Source organism: Lichenostomus cassidix, chromosome 2 (assembly GCF_008360975.1).
Source record: "Lichenostomus cassidix isolate B80296 chromosome 2, HeHo_3.0, whole genome shotgun sequence".
Taxonomy (NCBI): Eukaryota; Metazoa; Chordata; class Aves; order Passeriformes; family Meliphagidae; genus Lichenostomus; species Lichenostomus cassidix.
Window position 1 is genome coordinate 16,241,838 of NC_139482.1, and position 16,853 is coordinate 16,258,690.

The 16,853-nt window shown below is 40.1% G+C and overlaps 1 protein-coding gene across 1 annotated transcript in view; it reads right to left on the reverse strand.

The window, feature by feature from the left end:
- The window catches only part of APBB1IP (amyloid beta precursor protein binding family B member 1 interacting protein), a 61,521-nt gene extending 61,025 nt beyond the window's left edge, over positions 1-496 (reverse strand). Inside the window, exon 1 of the mRNA XM_085050482.1 lies at positions 377-496. The gene's annotated coding sequence lies outside the window, so the exon portion shown is untranslated. The remainder of the gene's footprint in view (positions 1-376) is intronic.
- Positions 497-16,853: the final 16,357 nt, after the last annotated feature.

Here is a 16,853-nt window from a genome sequence, read left to right on the forward strand (position 1 = left end):
TCGGGATCCACCGGCCTCGTGAGGCTGCAGGCAAGCTTTGACAACCCCGCCTCGCAAATAACCAACCTCCTACTCGCTTCCCCCGGGCACCGGGCACAGGGAAGGTCTGACCCAGCTTAACCCTGCCGAGAACAACCCGCACCGGGACCGCAGCCCGAAATCCCAGGGTCCCGCCTCAGCCCGCGGCGGCCACGTGTGCCGGCGGACGGTCCCTGTGCCGAGGGACAGCGAGCGGGGCCGTGTCCCCTGTGCCCGGAGCGGGCTCTGCCGCACCTCCCGGCCCTGTTCGGCTCTTCCCGGCCGGGCTGCTCACCGTGACCAGGGCACCCCGCCCCGCCGGCTCCCGGTCCGGCTGATCCCTCCCTGCCTGCTTTACCTTGGCGGCCGGGCGGCGGCTCCGGAGGCTGCAGGGAAGCTCTGCGGGACCGGCCCGGCTCGGCGGGGCCAGCGGGGAAGTGGGGAACCTCGCCGCTCGCAGCGCCGCCTCCGCCCTCCGCCCCGGCCCGGACAGAGGCGCAGCCGCGCCGTGCCCGCAGTAAAGCCCGGGGGAAAACCGCGGGACAAATCCCGGGGAGAAACCCAGCCCAGCCCAGCCCAGCCCCTCGGCCCCTCCTGCGGCCGCTCTCGGCTGGACAGCGCGGCTAGGCGGTCTGTGGTTTTCACCCACAATCGTGTTTGTCTCCCCGCGCTCTTCAGTGACTCTACATCTATAACGCGCAAGGCGGCGAGCTGCTGCCATGGCGTTTTTATGGCGTTTCGCGCCTTTGGAAGACCCTGTTTGAAGGGTACTTAGGTGTTATTCGCGGAGTAGAAATTATTTTATGACACGTTAAATTCCGTAAAAGATGGGGAAGAAGAAAATCGAGAAGTTTCCATCTGAAGTTAAAAAAGCAAGTGTCAGAAAGTCCAACCCTTCCAGTGTGGTCTTGGAAGGGTTGATGTCACCAAGTTAAAGAGAGATTTTGAATGCTGGAGGCCATGTCCAAATAGACCTCTCTTTTGATTTAAAATCCTACTTTCAGTGTCTATAACTTTGCCAAAACGATGCTTTTAGCAGATTTTTTTTCTTACGTATCTAATGCACTGACAGTAAGTGTAGTGAAAAAAGGGGAAGATGTCACCATCTTCTGTTTCTTCAGTTTAGAGAAGTCATCCGGTAGTTCAGTTTAATCTTGTGTTTATAGGCAATTTGTATTAAAATTCCAGATTTTGCTCCTCAGCAGCAAAGAAATCCCACGTTTTGTTCCTCCAACACTGCTGGAGATAAAATAATTATAGCAGAAGGATGGTAGCATTTTAAATTACCAGCATGTTTTGCACAGCAAATATGTTTCAATGCTTTAAGGGGTAATTGCTTTGAAAAATTCCAGCTGAGACAGCTCAGCCATATTTAAGAATGCATTTAGGGAATACTGCATTGTTCTGCTCATGTTATTTAAAAAAATCCAAATTATTTCACTGACAAGCTGGCTAAAATTTACCAGAGTCTTTGGTGAGGTCAGACCTTCATCTTTGGCCAGGCACATGAAAAAACATCTAAATTTGGCAAGCAGCATTTCTAAAATCATGCATATAGTTATTAAACAGCTACTAGTTGAGCATCTTGGGAGTCTGAGATCCCATGGATACTGCATATTCTCTTTGCTGACTTTATTTGCAGTTGCTCCTTTTGATTTTTGGTATTATTATGGTGCCAAGGAAAGATGTAATTTCAAAAGGTTGATTGGCAATTTAAAAAAAAATTATCCCCCAAAAAATTTTTGAATCAGCACTTAGGACTGAACACTCTGCATGTATTAAAGGAGTAATATTTGACGGTGTATTTTGTTGTCAGAAAGTCAATTCTCTTTTCTATGTGTGACCTACCAGTAACATGGTCACACCCTGAATATACTAGTGGTTTCACACTTATTTTGCTGTTGTTAAATACCACAACCAAGGTATTTGTTAGAATAATGTAAAAAACATCTATTCTGCTTGTACAAATGAACCTTTGTTTTCTCTGTCTCTAGATTTGTCCCTTTCCTCTGCAAGTATCCTGGAAAAGGCTGAGAAAGCTGAATGGCAGTATTTTTCAGCTCTCCTATAGCTCCCCTGGCTATAACAGGCATTGTCTTTAAGAGGAACGGTGGAGATAAGAACAGCACATCTCTAGGAAGCAAAGAGAAAATAACAGAAATTCCAGAAAATCTTGAGTGCTATCTGTGAAGTTTTTGGTTTGCATTCAGGAGCATGAGGATTGTGCTCCAGTGGGATGGGTGGAGGCCATCATGTATTCATAAGGAAGAAATGTGGTGAGGGAAATGCTACAGCAGACACAGACTTTATTAATGGCGTGTGTTCTAACATTAGAGAGAAACAAAGTTTGTGGGAAGAGGAGGTGGAAATAAGTAAAGCTTCCTAATTTGTTTTCTGTCAGATAAAATGAACGTGCAACAGAATAATTCCCTTAACTCCAGCCCTATATTCTGCCTGCTTCTCTACAAAAGCTTTTAATTTTCTAATGGGAAGAGGAGACGTGCACCCCACCCAGGTTACAATTGGGTGTTTCTCAGCAGTTGCATGACTCAGATCTAACACATGCAGTTAGAAATCGTTCTTTTCCTTATCGTGGGTGAGCAGATCACTGGGTAGATATGCTGTCATCATACAGCCTCCGCTGAGGAAGAACGGAGAGAGCTTTATTAACCTCCCCAGTCCTTTTGGATTGCATATCCTAATAATGCAAGTTTCTATAAAGCAGCAGATAATTTAGAATTAAAGCAGAACATCAGTTTTTTAAAGGGAACAAATAGATATATTTCTAGTGTCAGGAAACCAGCAATTCATTGGGGAAAAAAGTAATGTTTTACCATAAATATGTTCCCTTAAATTTAATTGAGATCACTTTTTACACTGTGATGACACACAGTGTCATTTTACACAATAATGACCTGACTTTGTAGAGACTGACCTTAATTTTCTCAACAGGGTAAATGAGACACTGTGCTAAGATCTTACTTGCCCAGAGTAAGGCAGGATCAGCTCATAGTTTTCAGTGTTATCAATGAAGAGGGTGCAGATATGTAAAATATTGCCAAGCCATTGTCCCCTGGCCAAGAGTGAAAAAGAGGATAATAAAGCAGTGTATAAATTAGAACTTTTGTCATAGAAAAACACATAGAAAGCAGTTGAAACACTTGTTTGTTTTGTGGTTATTCCAGCAAAATTACTTTCAGGTGGAAGAATGAAAGTTTTGATCATAGAGGACAAAGGCATAGATACAAGCTACAAAATAGGATTAAAAATATGAGTTTAAGGCAAGTGACATCTAAAGGCTGGAGTATCCTCTTTTCAAGTAGTACCAGATACTGAAAGTCTTTGTTACAGTGATGGAGTGATCCTCTGGGGTCATACGAGATAAATTCTTTCACCAAGACACTGTTTTGCTAGAAAGCTTAAAGAGATTGCAATTAGTGGGAAGCGAATCACATCAGCACATCAGACTGTAATGTCAGGGCATTCTGGAAAAATGCTTGGCTTCTTCTTATATGATAGGGCCAAAAGCAAAAAGTAAGTGTATAAGAAAGTAGTAAGGATAGGTTTTATGTTCTTCCTGTAAGTATTAATTCTATTTAAGGGTGGTGTTTATTTAAAATTCATTTGTGATTGTGCAATACTGCAGAAGACCTGTAAACCCTAAAACTTCCTATAAGAAAGATGGAAAGCTCTCGTTTGAGATCTTATATTGAAGGAATTACCAAAAGCAGTTTTTTAAAAATCACAATAAATCAAATTGAAGTTAATTGAGTACAGAAGCTGGTTAACAGCCACATCATATAAAATTCTTTAAAATTATAGCAAATTAAGAAGCTAAAACTCAGTGTGCTAAAGAGCACTATGATCCATCTTTTCTTCCATCCTTTTGAAGGCACCTTTCAGCAACTCAAAACTAAGAATAGAATTATTTCCTCATAACTTTTAAGAGGAAAGCATTGACTCTTATAGTGGAAAACCAAAAGCAAAACAAACAAAAATATCAACCTGCATGAAAAGCTGAAGAAGATGCTTTAATCTGAAAATGTTAGCAGTGAAGCTGGCAAATTCATGCTTTTAACTGCAGGAAATTAGAAGTACTTCTGAAAAGTCTGTGATCAAATCTTAGTTACTAGAATTCTATTCACCACCATAGTTTTAAGATGGATTTCAACTTTTTTTTCCCCCTCTGTATACAGTAGGGCGTTGAGTTAGTCCATGGCTTCCATTTCTGCATGTAGAATATGTTCAGGCAACAACTTAGATATCCAGGCTTTACACTGTTAAATTTCTTTAAGATCTTGAGTAATGCCTCTGAGATGCCTGAGGAAGACTTTTTCACTGGGCTCAATGAGTTTTAGAACAGAGTCTAAGTTTTCCAGCTCTCTCATATAAATATCACTGTGTATATCCATATTTCTTCTAACTGTTTGCACATAGCAGGTACACACATATATATATATATCCCTTTCTGTTCTTTGTAAATATCTATGGTTTAAGGTCAGCCCCCTTCTTCACTGCGAGACCTGAGCATCTAAACTAAATTGCAGCTGAGGTAGGAAAAGCCCAACTAAGACATCTCATTTATTAGCTTTATTAATCTTATGATAAAATGAAATTGTCTGCACCCTTAAAAGGAAACCTGTAAATGTCATGACGTGGCATATTGAAATTTCATCTAACTTGTTCAGAATAATACTTGTGATTAACTAGAAAATTTTAACCTGAGGGTCTTCATTTGAAAATGTCAGCATTTATTATTAACATAATTTCTTTAGCTTTAAAAAATAGGCTTTTAGATATTGCTCAGAGCAATGTGTGCAAACATTAGCTTAATAAGAAATATCATTTTAAAATGAGCATTTGATTTTATTAATGCATGTGTTAGATTTCACACGTGTGACAAACTAAGCATGATATGAGTAAGGTTTTGAAGCTTCTTACTGTAGTGAATATAAAAGGTATTTGAAGACAAAAGAAGAGAGATTACCTGACTATTAAGAGAAAGAAATTAATGATGTATTTTACTTATTTCAAGCTGTTCGACCCTTTCCTTATTCACTTCTTCCCTCTGGGATTTATTTCCCTATGCACTTTTCTTTCCTGATTGTTAAAAAGTTGTAAGCATGGCTCATACAGGTAGAATGTTCATTTGAAATTTCTTACACCCAAAGGTCAACCTGTACTACCTTGTGTGAGAGCAAGCACAGGAATTGGTCCTCTGGTTGTACCAGTTTAAACTTTCTCCTTTTTAAAATAAAGTTTAAGCTTTCTCCTTGCTACATGTTGACTGTTTCATTACATTCACATGAATATTAAAACTTCACCCATTGCCTGGAGGTCCGGAGAAAGCCTTTGGAACACTTAATAGTCTTATTTTGACAACACAATAGTAGATGCAAACAACTTCATAATTTTATTTTGAGATTTTTTTACTGTTGTTCAGGGTTCAAAATACACTTTTCCCACAGCCCCCTTCTCCCCCACACCCCCTTCCCAGCCATCCATTAATTTCACAGTAATTACACAAAGCTTTAAGGAGATAATTGTCAGCATTTTTTTGCTTGTTAGAAAGAATCTCCAAAATCTGAGTATACGTTTTTTCTTCTTTCCCTCTCAGCAGGTAGTTTTCAAGTGCAAATTCCAGGTTACATCTATTTGCGCATGCATTTGATTTTCTGTAGCTGGATGTCAGTATTAGGCTGCAAAGTTTTCTGCTGTAATGTGTCTGTCACTTAGCACATGTGTGTAGTGTGCACCATTTGTCCAGATGTAATATGCATACAGGGTGAGGGGTAGCATGAGGAAAGCAGCACTGTAAACTACCTGCATTGTTTTTTTCTGATGTGAAGAACTGCAAAATAGAGTTTTTGCATGATCACTTGTTTCCCATCAGTATAAACACTGTCTGCAAGGAACTGGTGGAAACCTTCAGAAACAGTCACCAGAACTATGCTTTACTAGAGAAGTTCCTGATAGCTCCTGCAAAATACATGTTAGGTGTGTGGCCCTTACTGCTCTTAAGGGGGAAAAGTAGAAAGCAGAACTTGCTTTCAGTTCTTGTGCTAAAGATGGAAGCAGCTGTGGGAAACTATTTATAAAGAGTTTCATCTTCTAGCCCCACCTCCAAGGGAGGTGCATACGAAATTAGCTCATGCATACGGATTTCACAGCTGGAATTTGGCTACACAGTCAATCCTTTCTGGTATGTCCCAGTGATACAGACCGAGTGGTGTCATGGGAGTGCAAGTTGAGTCTACAGAAAAAGCACATGTAATGCAAAAATATGAGGCTAGGAGCTTTGTCATACCATGACAGCTTTGACCTGTCTTGGCCAACTCAGAACATTATGATAGTTTTGTGTGATACACAGGACAATCTTTAACCAAATCAATATTCTTTAGTTTCCACCCTAACACAATCTTGTATGGTGAATCCGAGAGAAAAGCTGCTTGCTAAAGTTTAGCACACTGCAGCAGTGGTCTCAGCTCATGCTCAGTGCTTTACATGGCTGCTGATAAATAAGATAGCCTGGGAAATTGTTTATTTCCATATTGTTAATAAAAATTTGCCTACACAAAATTATGGATTATCTGAAGGGTAGTATTTGCCCTGTTCAGGTAATGTACAGCTGAGCTCTGAACATTACTATTAAGATTTTGTATACCTTGAGTTTTCTATCTTCTTTTCTTCTACAGATTTCCATGGTCTATAGTTGGTGCTGGTCTGAAATCAAGTATCTATGGGTAAAGCAAGAGTCAAGCTGAGACTCTCCTTCCACTGTGCAAAGAAATTACAATCCAGCTGTGGTCAATTGTATTGCTTTTACTCAAGAAACATCTCACTTGATTCACAAGAGCATAAGACAATGAAAGATTGACTGAGACAGAACTCATAAACCAACTGTGTTTTCCAGATGAAGTTGGCTATACAGTTTTTGTATAGAATACAAGTTGAGTGTGAGCTCCATTTGGATTTAATAGAATCAATATTGTTTAGAAGAGGAACTTGACAATAGCCTTGTGCTTCCTTTGGTAGCTTTTTGTTTTTAATTTTAGGAGAAGGAAGTAAATTCTCACTTCCCCTTTCATTGAATAACTAATTTTTCTACACTGCACCATTGTAATATACAGTTGTATTATTTTTAGACTATGGTTATAACTAATATATTAAGTACTGTCATATTTCCCTCATATGATAGCTTGAGTGCCCATTTGTCAACAAAAATTGTACTCTTGCGTAGTGATACAGCCACCTGCTGACCACAACAGAGCTTTCTGTGAGAATAAGGGAAAGAAAGCTTTGACTCAGCAACAGAAGTTGAAATCATTCAACAGCTTAGGTATTCCAGCCAGAATCTCACTCAACTAGTCTTTCATGTTCCTGAGGATGAGGGTTCCTGTGTACTAGCTGTGTCCATGGAGGCAATATGAACAGTTTGTTGCAGGACATATTGAGACAGGATGTGGCTTTGAGGTTAAATGTTTGAAGAAAGTATTTCAAATAATATAGCTTGCTTGTGAAAAAACTGTTCCTTCTGCTCTAAAAATGCAATAAGCATGAAAGATCTTTGGCTGATAATGTTTCTCCGAAAGTAAGGAGATTACTTTCTCAAACTTTAACAAATAACTTCAAGCTCTTCAACTGTTTTGTCCAGGACTGTCTGGACAAGGGGTAGCTGATGGCTGTACTTCAGCACAGCAGTTGAGGAAGTGCTTGTCCCATACTCATGTTCAGCCCGCTGTGGTTGGTGTTTATTCACTGTGCTTCTTATTCATGTTGTGGTTTCTGTCTCTGCTCCCTTTTTGCCTCAGTAACACTAGTCTTCATCTCTTGTATTAAATCTGAATGCAATTCAGATTGTGTACTCTTCACATTTCACTCTTCAATTGTATTTTTGTTCATTTTCAAATGAAAATCCTTTGCAGCAGCATTTAGATTATCCCCAGCTGACAGAACCTTTTCTAAGTACAGGTATCTGTAGTAGAGTAGCAAGTGTGTGTACTACATTATCCTTGGATACAAAAACCCTTTTGCAGAGGCTTTTTAGAAGTTTTAGACATGACCAATAAAATGTAAAGGCTGTCCTAAATTTTAATAAATGGGCAAAGAAGAGATGAGGGCTTATCCATCTATAATGAAAGAGAGGTGGTGTGGAATGTGGAGAGTCCACAGAGGAACTTGAAAAAGAAGATCAGTAGTTTGTGTTTGATAAAAGTGAGAAGCTAGTGCCGGCTAAGGAATGCAGACACAAAATCATACATTGAAAGTGTTGGGCCTAGAAAATAATCTTCAGAGCAAGAAAGAATAAATGAGAAGGGGAAAACCAGATCAGGAAACCATGGATAAGGATATGAAATGAAAGCCTTGCTTCAAGCTTTGATGTGTAGAAAGAGAGCACCTACTTTAGAGGTGCTAAAAATTTTTTTTAAAAAATCAGCAATCTTTAGATACAGCTGACTTGGGAGAATCTGAGTATGTATCTGAATCAGAGATGATGCCCAGTTTACAATAGGGAAAGAAGGCATGTGGAAGCAAGTATTTTCTTAAATCTTCTTTGGCTCAACTTGAGCTTGAGTTGACAGCTGGATAAAGAGAACACATTGCAAGTGAACCTGGAACATATAAATGTGGATTCCAAATAAATTCAGCAACTGGCATGCACTGTTATTTTTAAGCAGTCAGTATTGCCACATACATGGTATGCACTTGATTTGTTTCTTTTGAAGACTGTGTAAAGCAAACTTTGCCTTGGTGGTAAACTGCTGTAAAAGTAATAAGACTTTCAGAGACCAATGCAGCATCTTTAATCATAATTTTCTTCTGTATTCAGGTTTTTTTTCCTTTTCCATGCAGAAATAATTCCATGCCTTATGATGCATGCGTATGAAAGGAACATCCCATTTATGTGAACATTCCCCAGAAAAAAGTCTTAAACATTTACAACTTTGCAAATATGTTCTTGTCTCATGCAGTGAAGATAGTCTTGTTTGACAACACTATATACCACTTCTCCTCTACAAGGATCATATGAAATGAAAAGTATAATCCTCTTCAACTAAAAATGAATATTTCTATAGCTTTAATCTCTCATATAAGCTTATTTTCCTCTAGTAACTGTGGGTGTCACATTTCTACAGGGTAAGGAACCTGTTCTTTTCCTTAATGCACATAAAACTGATAATAAAGCAATAGAGGGTAATGTGAAGGACCTAAACAAGGGTGTGGAAGACCTGAGTTGGTTTTTCAAGTCTGCCACTGGACATTTGTAACCATGTGACTAGTGGCATTTAAAACCACCTAAGAATGTCAAGAGAGATAAATGTTGCCTCAGATTGTAGAAAGTATTTGGGTCCCATTAGCTATGTGACTGTGCCTGGATGTCTGAAAATCTGCACCTTAACTGTCTAGGAATCAAATTGGTGTGGGTGAATAATGGAGAGAGAACTCCTCTTTAAGTCTCAGATGTGTTCTGAACATACCTGAATTGGACTGTGACCTTCTCACAAACCCTGGCCAGGTAAGCATCTCAGAGATCTAGACAGGTGATTTAACCACAGCACAGAAACTCTAATGCAGCTCCTGAAAATATAAACACAGGATGTAAGTGAAACTAATGTAGTACATTAGAAGAAAGACACAGATATTTAGCCTGCTCAACGGCCTTTTTCTTTATGGAAACAACATTTTTGCCAGGTTAATGTTATTTCTAGAAATAGAGGCCAAAACAAACACTCTTCTTGGACTATCTAATGAAAATCTATCTTGAGTAGAATAAACTCAGCTGGGTCTCGATCAATCAGTGTTTGAAACATTTCCAGTTTGACTGTTAATGTGATTTTTTTTCCAAAATCTTAGGCTTTAAATTTATTTTTGAACTACATTGTTGAGAAAAAGTCTTTGTAATTGATCGTAGCCTATTTTTAGGATTACCAAAATAAGGTCTTGATGGCAGGCAAATAGCCATATTGAAAAAAGATCCCAAAACGTCTCACAGCTTGGAGCAAAGATCAATGTAAACTGTTTACAAAGGGTATTTGAGAGACCACCAGACACTGGAGCATTATTGAGAAGAGCCTGGTGTGTTACTGTGCAGATTCCTGCCCTAGGAATCATGAAAGCTAATTTGCTTCTGTCTTATACAGCGAGAGTGTGAGTCCTTTCTCAAGGAGAAAACAAAATCCTTATTTATAGAAAGGCACAAAGAGAAGCTCTTAAGGGATGTTTGTTGCAAGAGCTTTTATAATAGCTGGGAAAACACAGAACACCTGATTTACATCTGTAGTAAAGCTCCTTCACATGAGGCAAATGAGGATCAAGTCTGCAGTATTTAGTAGCCTAAACAGTCTTAATTTAGTAATTTTTTCAATAATAACTTTCCTTTTCTTAAAATTCTAAGCTTGCATATGGAAATGCAGAGATCTAAATTGACAGCTGCTACAATGCTTCCTATCTTTGCAGAAACCATTCACAGCTGTACCTTTTCCTTTAGGTATGTCTGAAAAACTTTTCCTCTGCACAAAAAACCTCAGTTGTTCTTGGATGAATGAAGATAAAGAACTGGAAACCTCTAAGTGCACCATGGCATCACTCCTGTGCTGTTTCTCCCATTGTTGGTCTGGAAAATTAGAAACTATCATAAACTAAAAAAAGAAAAAAAGTTGTTTTGGCAATTATTACAACTGAAGTTTTCTTCCCATGACAACCTTGAAGGCAAAAGGCACCAAGATGCATTCCTATCTTTCTTGTAGCTCTGCAGTCTGTCTTTTTTGAAATTACTCTAAGTTGTGTGTATGAAGATTATCTAGTTGTCTTCTTATTTGTTCTCTTTGGCAGCTTCAAGACTGGTGATACTTTTCAGCATTAGTAAAATAGAGACAACACTCAAGATTTTGTCATTTTCCATTAAAGGTTCAAGTCCCCATTTTCAAAAGTGAATGTATATTTGTCTAAAACCAAATAGAACATTACCAAATTCAGACCTGGTGTGTATCTAGTCTGAAATGCCCACTGGAAGATTTCACATTGGTTACATTCAATTTCCTCATTGTTGGCCAGTGCTTGACATAGTAATTATTTCTGTCAGACATAAATTTGTTAGAAGGAACATTGCCGAAAACTTTTCAAAATATTAAGTATATAATTCCAAACACAGTTGGTTTTGGTTTGAGGCTTTTTTTAAGAAAAAGTTTTTAAGAAAAGTTTCAAGAAAACTAATCTTAACAGAATCTGTCAACTAAAGTAAAATATAAACAGGACCATCTTGTCCTACTTCCATATTGACAAGCCCTGATACAGAAGTTTTGCAAGTGAATGTTAGATTTCTTAGTCTGTTGTTCTTTATAAGTAAATCAAAAACCTCTACACATACAGTCTGTACTAAGCCAAATATTTTTTGTTTAGAAAAACATTGTTTTGTGATTTGAAGACTTTCAAAGATAATGAATCCAGTCTTGCACCCAGCCAGTTCCAGAATTTCTAGGGTTTGGGGTTTTTTTTCTGCTTTGATTTTCTGCATGAAATCCTGACACTATTTGTAGCTGTGGGTATTTTACAATTCACTCTAGTGAATCCAGGACCTTTTCCTCATTTTTCATTCGTATTAGCTTTTAAAAATATTTTCTTTAACCACCATCTCTTTTCCTTTCAGGCTCTTTGATGTTCCAAGAGTAGTTGGTACATTTTAGTCAAACCTATACCATAACTTACATATGTTTACTTTTGCAGGGACCATGGAGTTTTGATAGGTGGAACCCTGCCCATGATTTATTTTATATCAAATATTTAACATATAAGTATGTACAAAACCAAAGCTTTTATTAAGATCCTGAAATAAAACTTTCATGACTTGGTAAATGCCAGAATTAAGGATGCTGATTTAAAATAATATCTATCACATTCTTTGCAAATATTATTTTTGTATGTATTGATCCAAAGAGTTAAAAAGTGGCAAAAGTATAAAAAAACTCACATCAGATTTTATAATGGAAAAATCTGAGAGAATATTATTAGCAAATAACAGTTTCTGCTACTTCTGTAATGAAAAAGAGACACAACAGGTTAGATTTGAGGTTGTCCTCTGGCCATTAGAAACAGTGTATGGAATGAAATATAGCAGTTAAAGTGGATAAATTAGATACCTCTTGCTATTGCTGACATTGATTTGTAACACATTATTTATGTCCAGCTGGGGACCCTGCTCCACAGTTCTTGGTAGCCCAAATGTACACTGGTGTGATGTACCTCAAGCACACCTTTTCTTAGCAGATCTTCAGTATGAAGGCTTGGGAACATGAGGAGGTCTTTCAAAATTTAGCTCTAGATCTGCTCAAGCAAAGTCTTCCCTCACCATTTGCATGCTTTTCCCATCACCATGATATAGAGACCCTGAGGAAAAAGACAAGACTCCTTGTTAAGGTGCTTTGAGCAGGAGAATTTCTGGGCAGCCCGATGATCTGTGTTTATCTACAAGCCTTCAAAGTAGAATGCAAAAATGTCTATCCAAGAGATTCTCTCTAACCAAGTAAGAAAACATGAACATGGATTCTGTTCTCCTAATGCTCGTGTGGCATTACTGAAGGAGCACAGGCAGCAATTAGGGGAACAGAAGGTGACTCAAAGATTATTATTACTTCAGGAGACTGAGACTTGGAGCACTGAACTAACACTGATCAGCTAGTCCAGCCAAGTCTGAGATGCTTTTATCATTGTGTCATCCAGCTATGAATGCATCTCTTGGAAACACCATTCTGCTGGCATGCTTTCTGTCAGAAGTTGCTGGTTCATTGAGAGTGAAGCATTTCATGAAAGCTTATCTCAGTGAGCCTTATAATGGAATACAGATAACTTTTGATAGTCCTCTGCAAGGCGGGTCAGCTGCCAGTTTTCCATTCCGTCAGATCTACTCCTGTGTGATGGCCTCTTCCTTGTCTCAGGGATCCAGGAATACAAGGACCTCCTGGTATTCAGGACTCCATTGCTCTTGGAAGAAATTGTTGCTTTTGGAAATGCTGTGGATCTTTGTTTCCCAAATGACATTGTGAGTGTTTAACAGTTTTCATTCTAAATTGGGACAAATTAAGATTTCAAACTGGTGAGATTTCTCAGAAAATGCGAAGCCTGACCCTGACCAATTCAAAGTATTCATAGTACACTCCAGCTGCAAAATCCTAGATTATGTGAACTCCGAGAGCCTGAAGGCTTAGCCACAGGACAGATACAACTCACTTGGAGGGAGCAGTTGCAACACAGAGCACATCTGCAGAGCTGTGTGCAGCCCTGTGAGCCAGTGCAGAGCACATCAGCACACTGATACGAGGCAGCAGATCCTTTTGCAGAGAAACTACACTGGGCTGTGGAAACAATGAAATGCTATTAGTTTCAAGCTGTGGTGTGTGCATTCTCCTGCTCAGTTTTAGTACAATTAAGAACTACATTGTGAAAAGGATCTAGTTTTCTCTCAGCAGCTGGGGAAAGACACTTGTCTTTCCTGTCTTTGTATTTTTTTTACCATAGAAGTCACAAAAGAGTAAACTTGTACTATCAGACTAATTTGATCCACTTTTTTTCTTTTTTAGGACCTTGCACAAAAAATATTTCAGGTGATTCCTTAAAATGGTTTGGATAACAGGTCATTCTCAAACTTACTTAGAAAAGTAACTTGTTCATAACTACACTGCAGAACTGTTGCTGTTGCTTCTGTGCAGGTGGAGATTGGCAACATGCATTATCTGAGATTTTTGGCATTGATCTCACAGAGAATAGCTCTGCTTTTTTCTAGCTCTCAGTATCCGTATGCCAAGGTAACAACTTCTTCTTGTGTGTAACTTAACATTAAGGCATATCCTTTGAACTATACTGTTTCCCTTTCTTATTATTTTCATCAAATCTGAAATCTTTGGGGGAATTGGTTTTATTATTGTCATCATTCAGTGGAGTTTGCACATCTTCTCTCTTTGGACAGCTGTGAGTTTCCATTTCTTTCCCCAAGCCAATTAGATGGTAAACTGTTACCTGTAAAGAGATGATAGTCTACACATCTAAGGCAGGCTGACTGTCTTGTGAGGTTTGATGCTGAGATTTGGCCTGAAGCTTAGTGGACATTAAAAAGAATTTCTAAACAGGAAACTTAGCAGTTCTGAAAATACTGAAAAGACCTTGGGATTTAAATTTGGTAATGTTTTGAAACACCGTGAAGGATACAAGGCAGTGAGAAAAATTGCAGTGTTTCAAATGCTGCCTGATAGCAAGTTAGATATCTTCTAGCAAGATTTGATTCCCCTTAGTTTCTTTTCTTTGGTAGCTAATGTTCATGCAAAAATCCCATTCACTTTAATGGAAAAACTCAAAACTACTCCCGTGTTTTCCATCTGGTTCATAAGTATTTATTTAACTATCAATCTTCTTTGGAAACCAACATTTACTTAAAAAAAAAAAAAAAAAAAAGAAAGTAATACTTGGAATTCTAGGCTAAAAAACAAGGTCTTGTAAAAAATAAATAATTGAAAACAACCAGACAAAAGTATTTATTTTGTTCTGGTTTGGGTTTTGATTAAAGAAAAAAGCATGTCTGGAAAGGTATGCACTGTAAGCAGTGCTGCTGGATGTAGTATTAATTCAGATTGCTAAGTTAAGCATATCTGCAAGGCCTGCAGGATCAAATAATTGTTGAACATTGCTATTGTAAAAGATTGTGAAAGGTGGGAAAATAATGCAGGGTTTAGATTTAGGTGCCTGGAAGGGATTTTTTTCCAAAACAGCTGCATGGTTAAACTAGAAATTTAAGAAAAATAAATCATACTGAGCAATTGTGTTATGTATGACTGCTTTGGATGGTTTCTGTCATCCATACTGCAAAATATCATCCAACTCCAAACGTTATTCAAAAATCCTTAATGCAGGTTGTCTGGATTTTTCAAAACACTGGCTCATGCAGAGAGCACTCAAGAAAGAACATTTTACTCCATCCAGATGCCTCAACAAGGAAACGAGTGGAAGAAATGTGCCGCTGAGGTTTGGGCAAAGCTGGTGGCCTCTAAGGATGCGGTGCGTCCTCCCGGTGTGTCCCCTCGGCCCCTGGAGCCACCGCACAGCCTTGACAAACGCCAAACACCGCCGGGGGAGCGAACCGAGCGGGAACGGCCGGCAGTGCGAGGGAAGCGAGCTCTTCGCTCGGCTCGGGGACCGGACGGGACGCGATCGGGATCGGGACGGGATGGGGATGGGGACGGGATGGGGATGGGGACGGGATGGGGATGGGGACGGGATGGGGATGGGGATGGGACGGGATGGGGATGGGGACGGGATGGGGTGGGGATGGGGACAGGGATGGAGACGAGATAGGACGGGATGGGGACGGGATGGGGATGGAGACGGGATGGGGACCGGACGGGACGGGATGAGGACGGGATGGAGACTGGATGGGGACGGGATGGGGACGGGATGGGGATGGGATGGGATGGGATATGGGATGGGATGGGATGGGATATGGGATGGGATGGGATGGGATGGGATGGGATGGGATGGGATGGGATGGGATGGGGATGGGGACCGGACGGGACCGGAGGGGACGGGACGGGGACGGGGCCGTGTCCGCGGGCAGCCGCGGGGCCCTGCTGCCCTCTGCCGGCTGCCGCCCCGCCCTGGGCGGGCCACGGGTCCCTCAGCCCCCCGAGGGGCTCCGTGGGCCTGCAGGAGATGCGGATGCTCAGTCAAGGGAGCTGGTTTCGGTACGATGGATTCGAGACAGGCAAACCCCACATCCCGCTGCACGGGGAGCAATAGGGCTGCTGCATCTACTTGAAGATGGGGCTAAATAAATCGGGTTTGGGTTCTTTCTGGGTTCAGAGCAGCAGGGCTGTTTTGCAGCAAGTAGCCAGTCTTACTTACCTATCGCATTCAGTTCTGGCACTTGCAGAGAGGGTGCCTTTTGGTGGAATCTAACTGGATATGCTCTTTTCTGGACAGACGTCAAACAGGTACCAGTGCCTGACCAGGGATGTAGGTGTACAGACCAGTTCTGTATGAATTTTAATCATTGCTAAGTCTGAAGAACCCTCCCTAAACTGTGCATTGTGTACATGTAGGAGCTCCTTACTTCTTTGATCTGAGATGATGCTTTTGTACCAGCAAACACAGCCAATCTGAAAAATGCCATGGAAAACAAAAGCATTGCACCAAACCATCTTTCAAACACATGAAGTAGGAACTCTCTCTGCTTACCCAGTGCCCACATAGGGAAGGAAAGCAAGCGTATGACAGGTACTTTCTGTGTATTTACAAACAAGTCACCAACTGCAGCTTAGATATTCAGCAGGTTTACTGGGTGATTCTGGTACCTGTGCACCTACAGTGCCTACAAATATAGTGTCATATAGCTGATACGTCCTACACTAGACATCAGCAGAACATACTTCTATGTATCTATATCATCCACCCCATTTAATTGATGTACAGCTTTTCAATCATAAGGGATGTCTGAAAATATCATGCCTCAGGTCATTCCATGAATTATTAGCCTGAAGGTGCAGCTAGTCTGGGAATCATCCCCAGCTCTACAGCCTTTTTTATGGCGTTTCTGAAGATGACCCGAAGATGTGTTTGTATCTTATGTAGCTTTATATGCACTGGCACGGATCCCCACAACAATACAGCTGTGGTAGCAATGTATTGGCTGCAAAACCTATCAAGAAACTTGAGAAAATACACGAGTATTCATTCAGAAGAAAAAGAGTTGCTCATCCATAATACTACACCTGGGCTGTGGATTCCCTAGAGGGACAAACTGTGGAGGTTTATCTCCATTTATTCTATGCCTTTTTGTAGAGCTACTGGAAGCC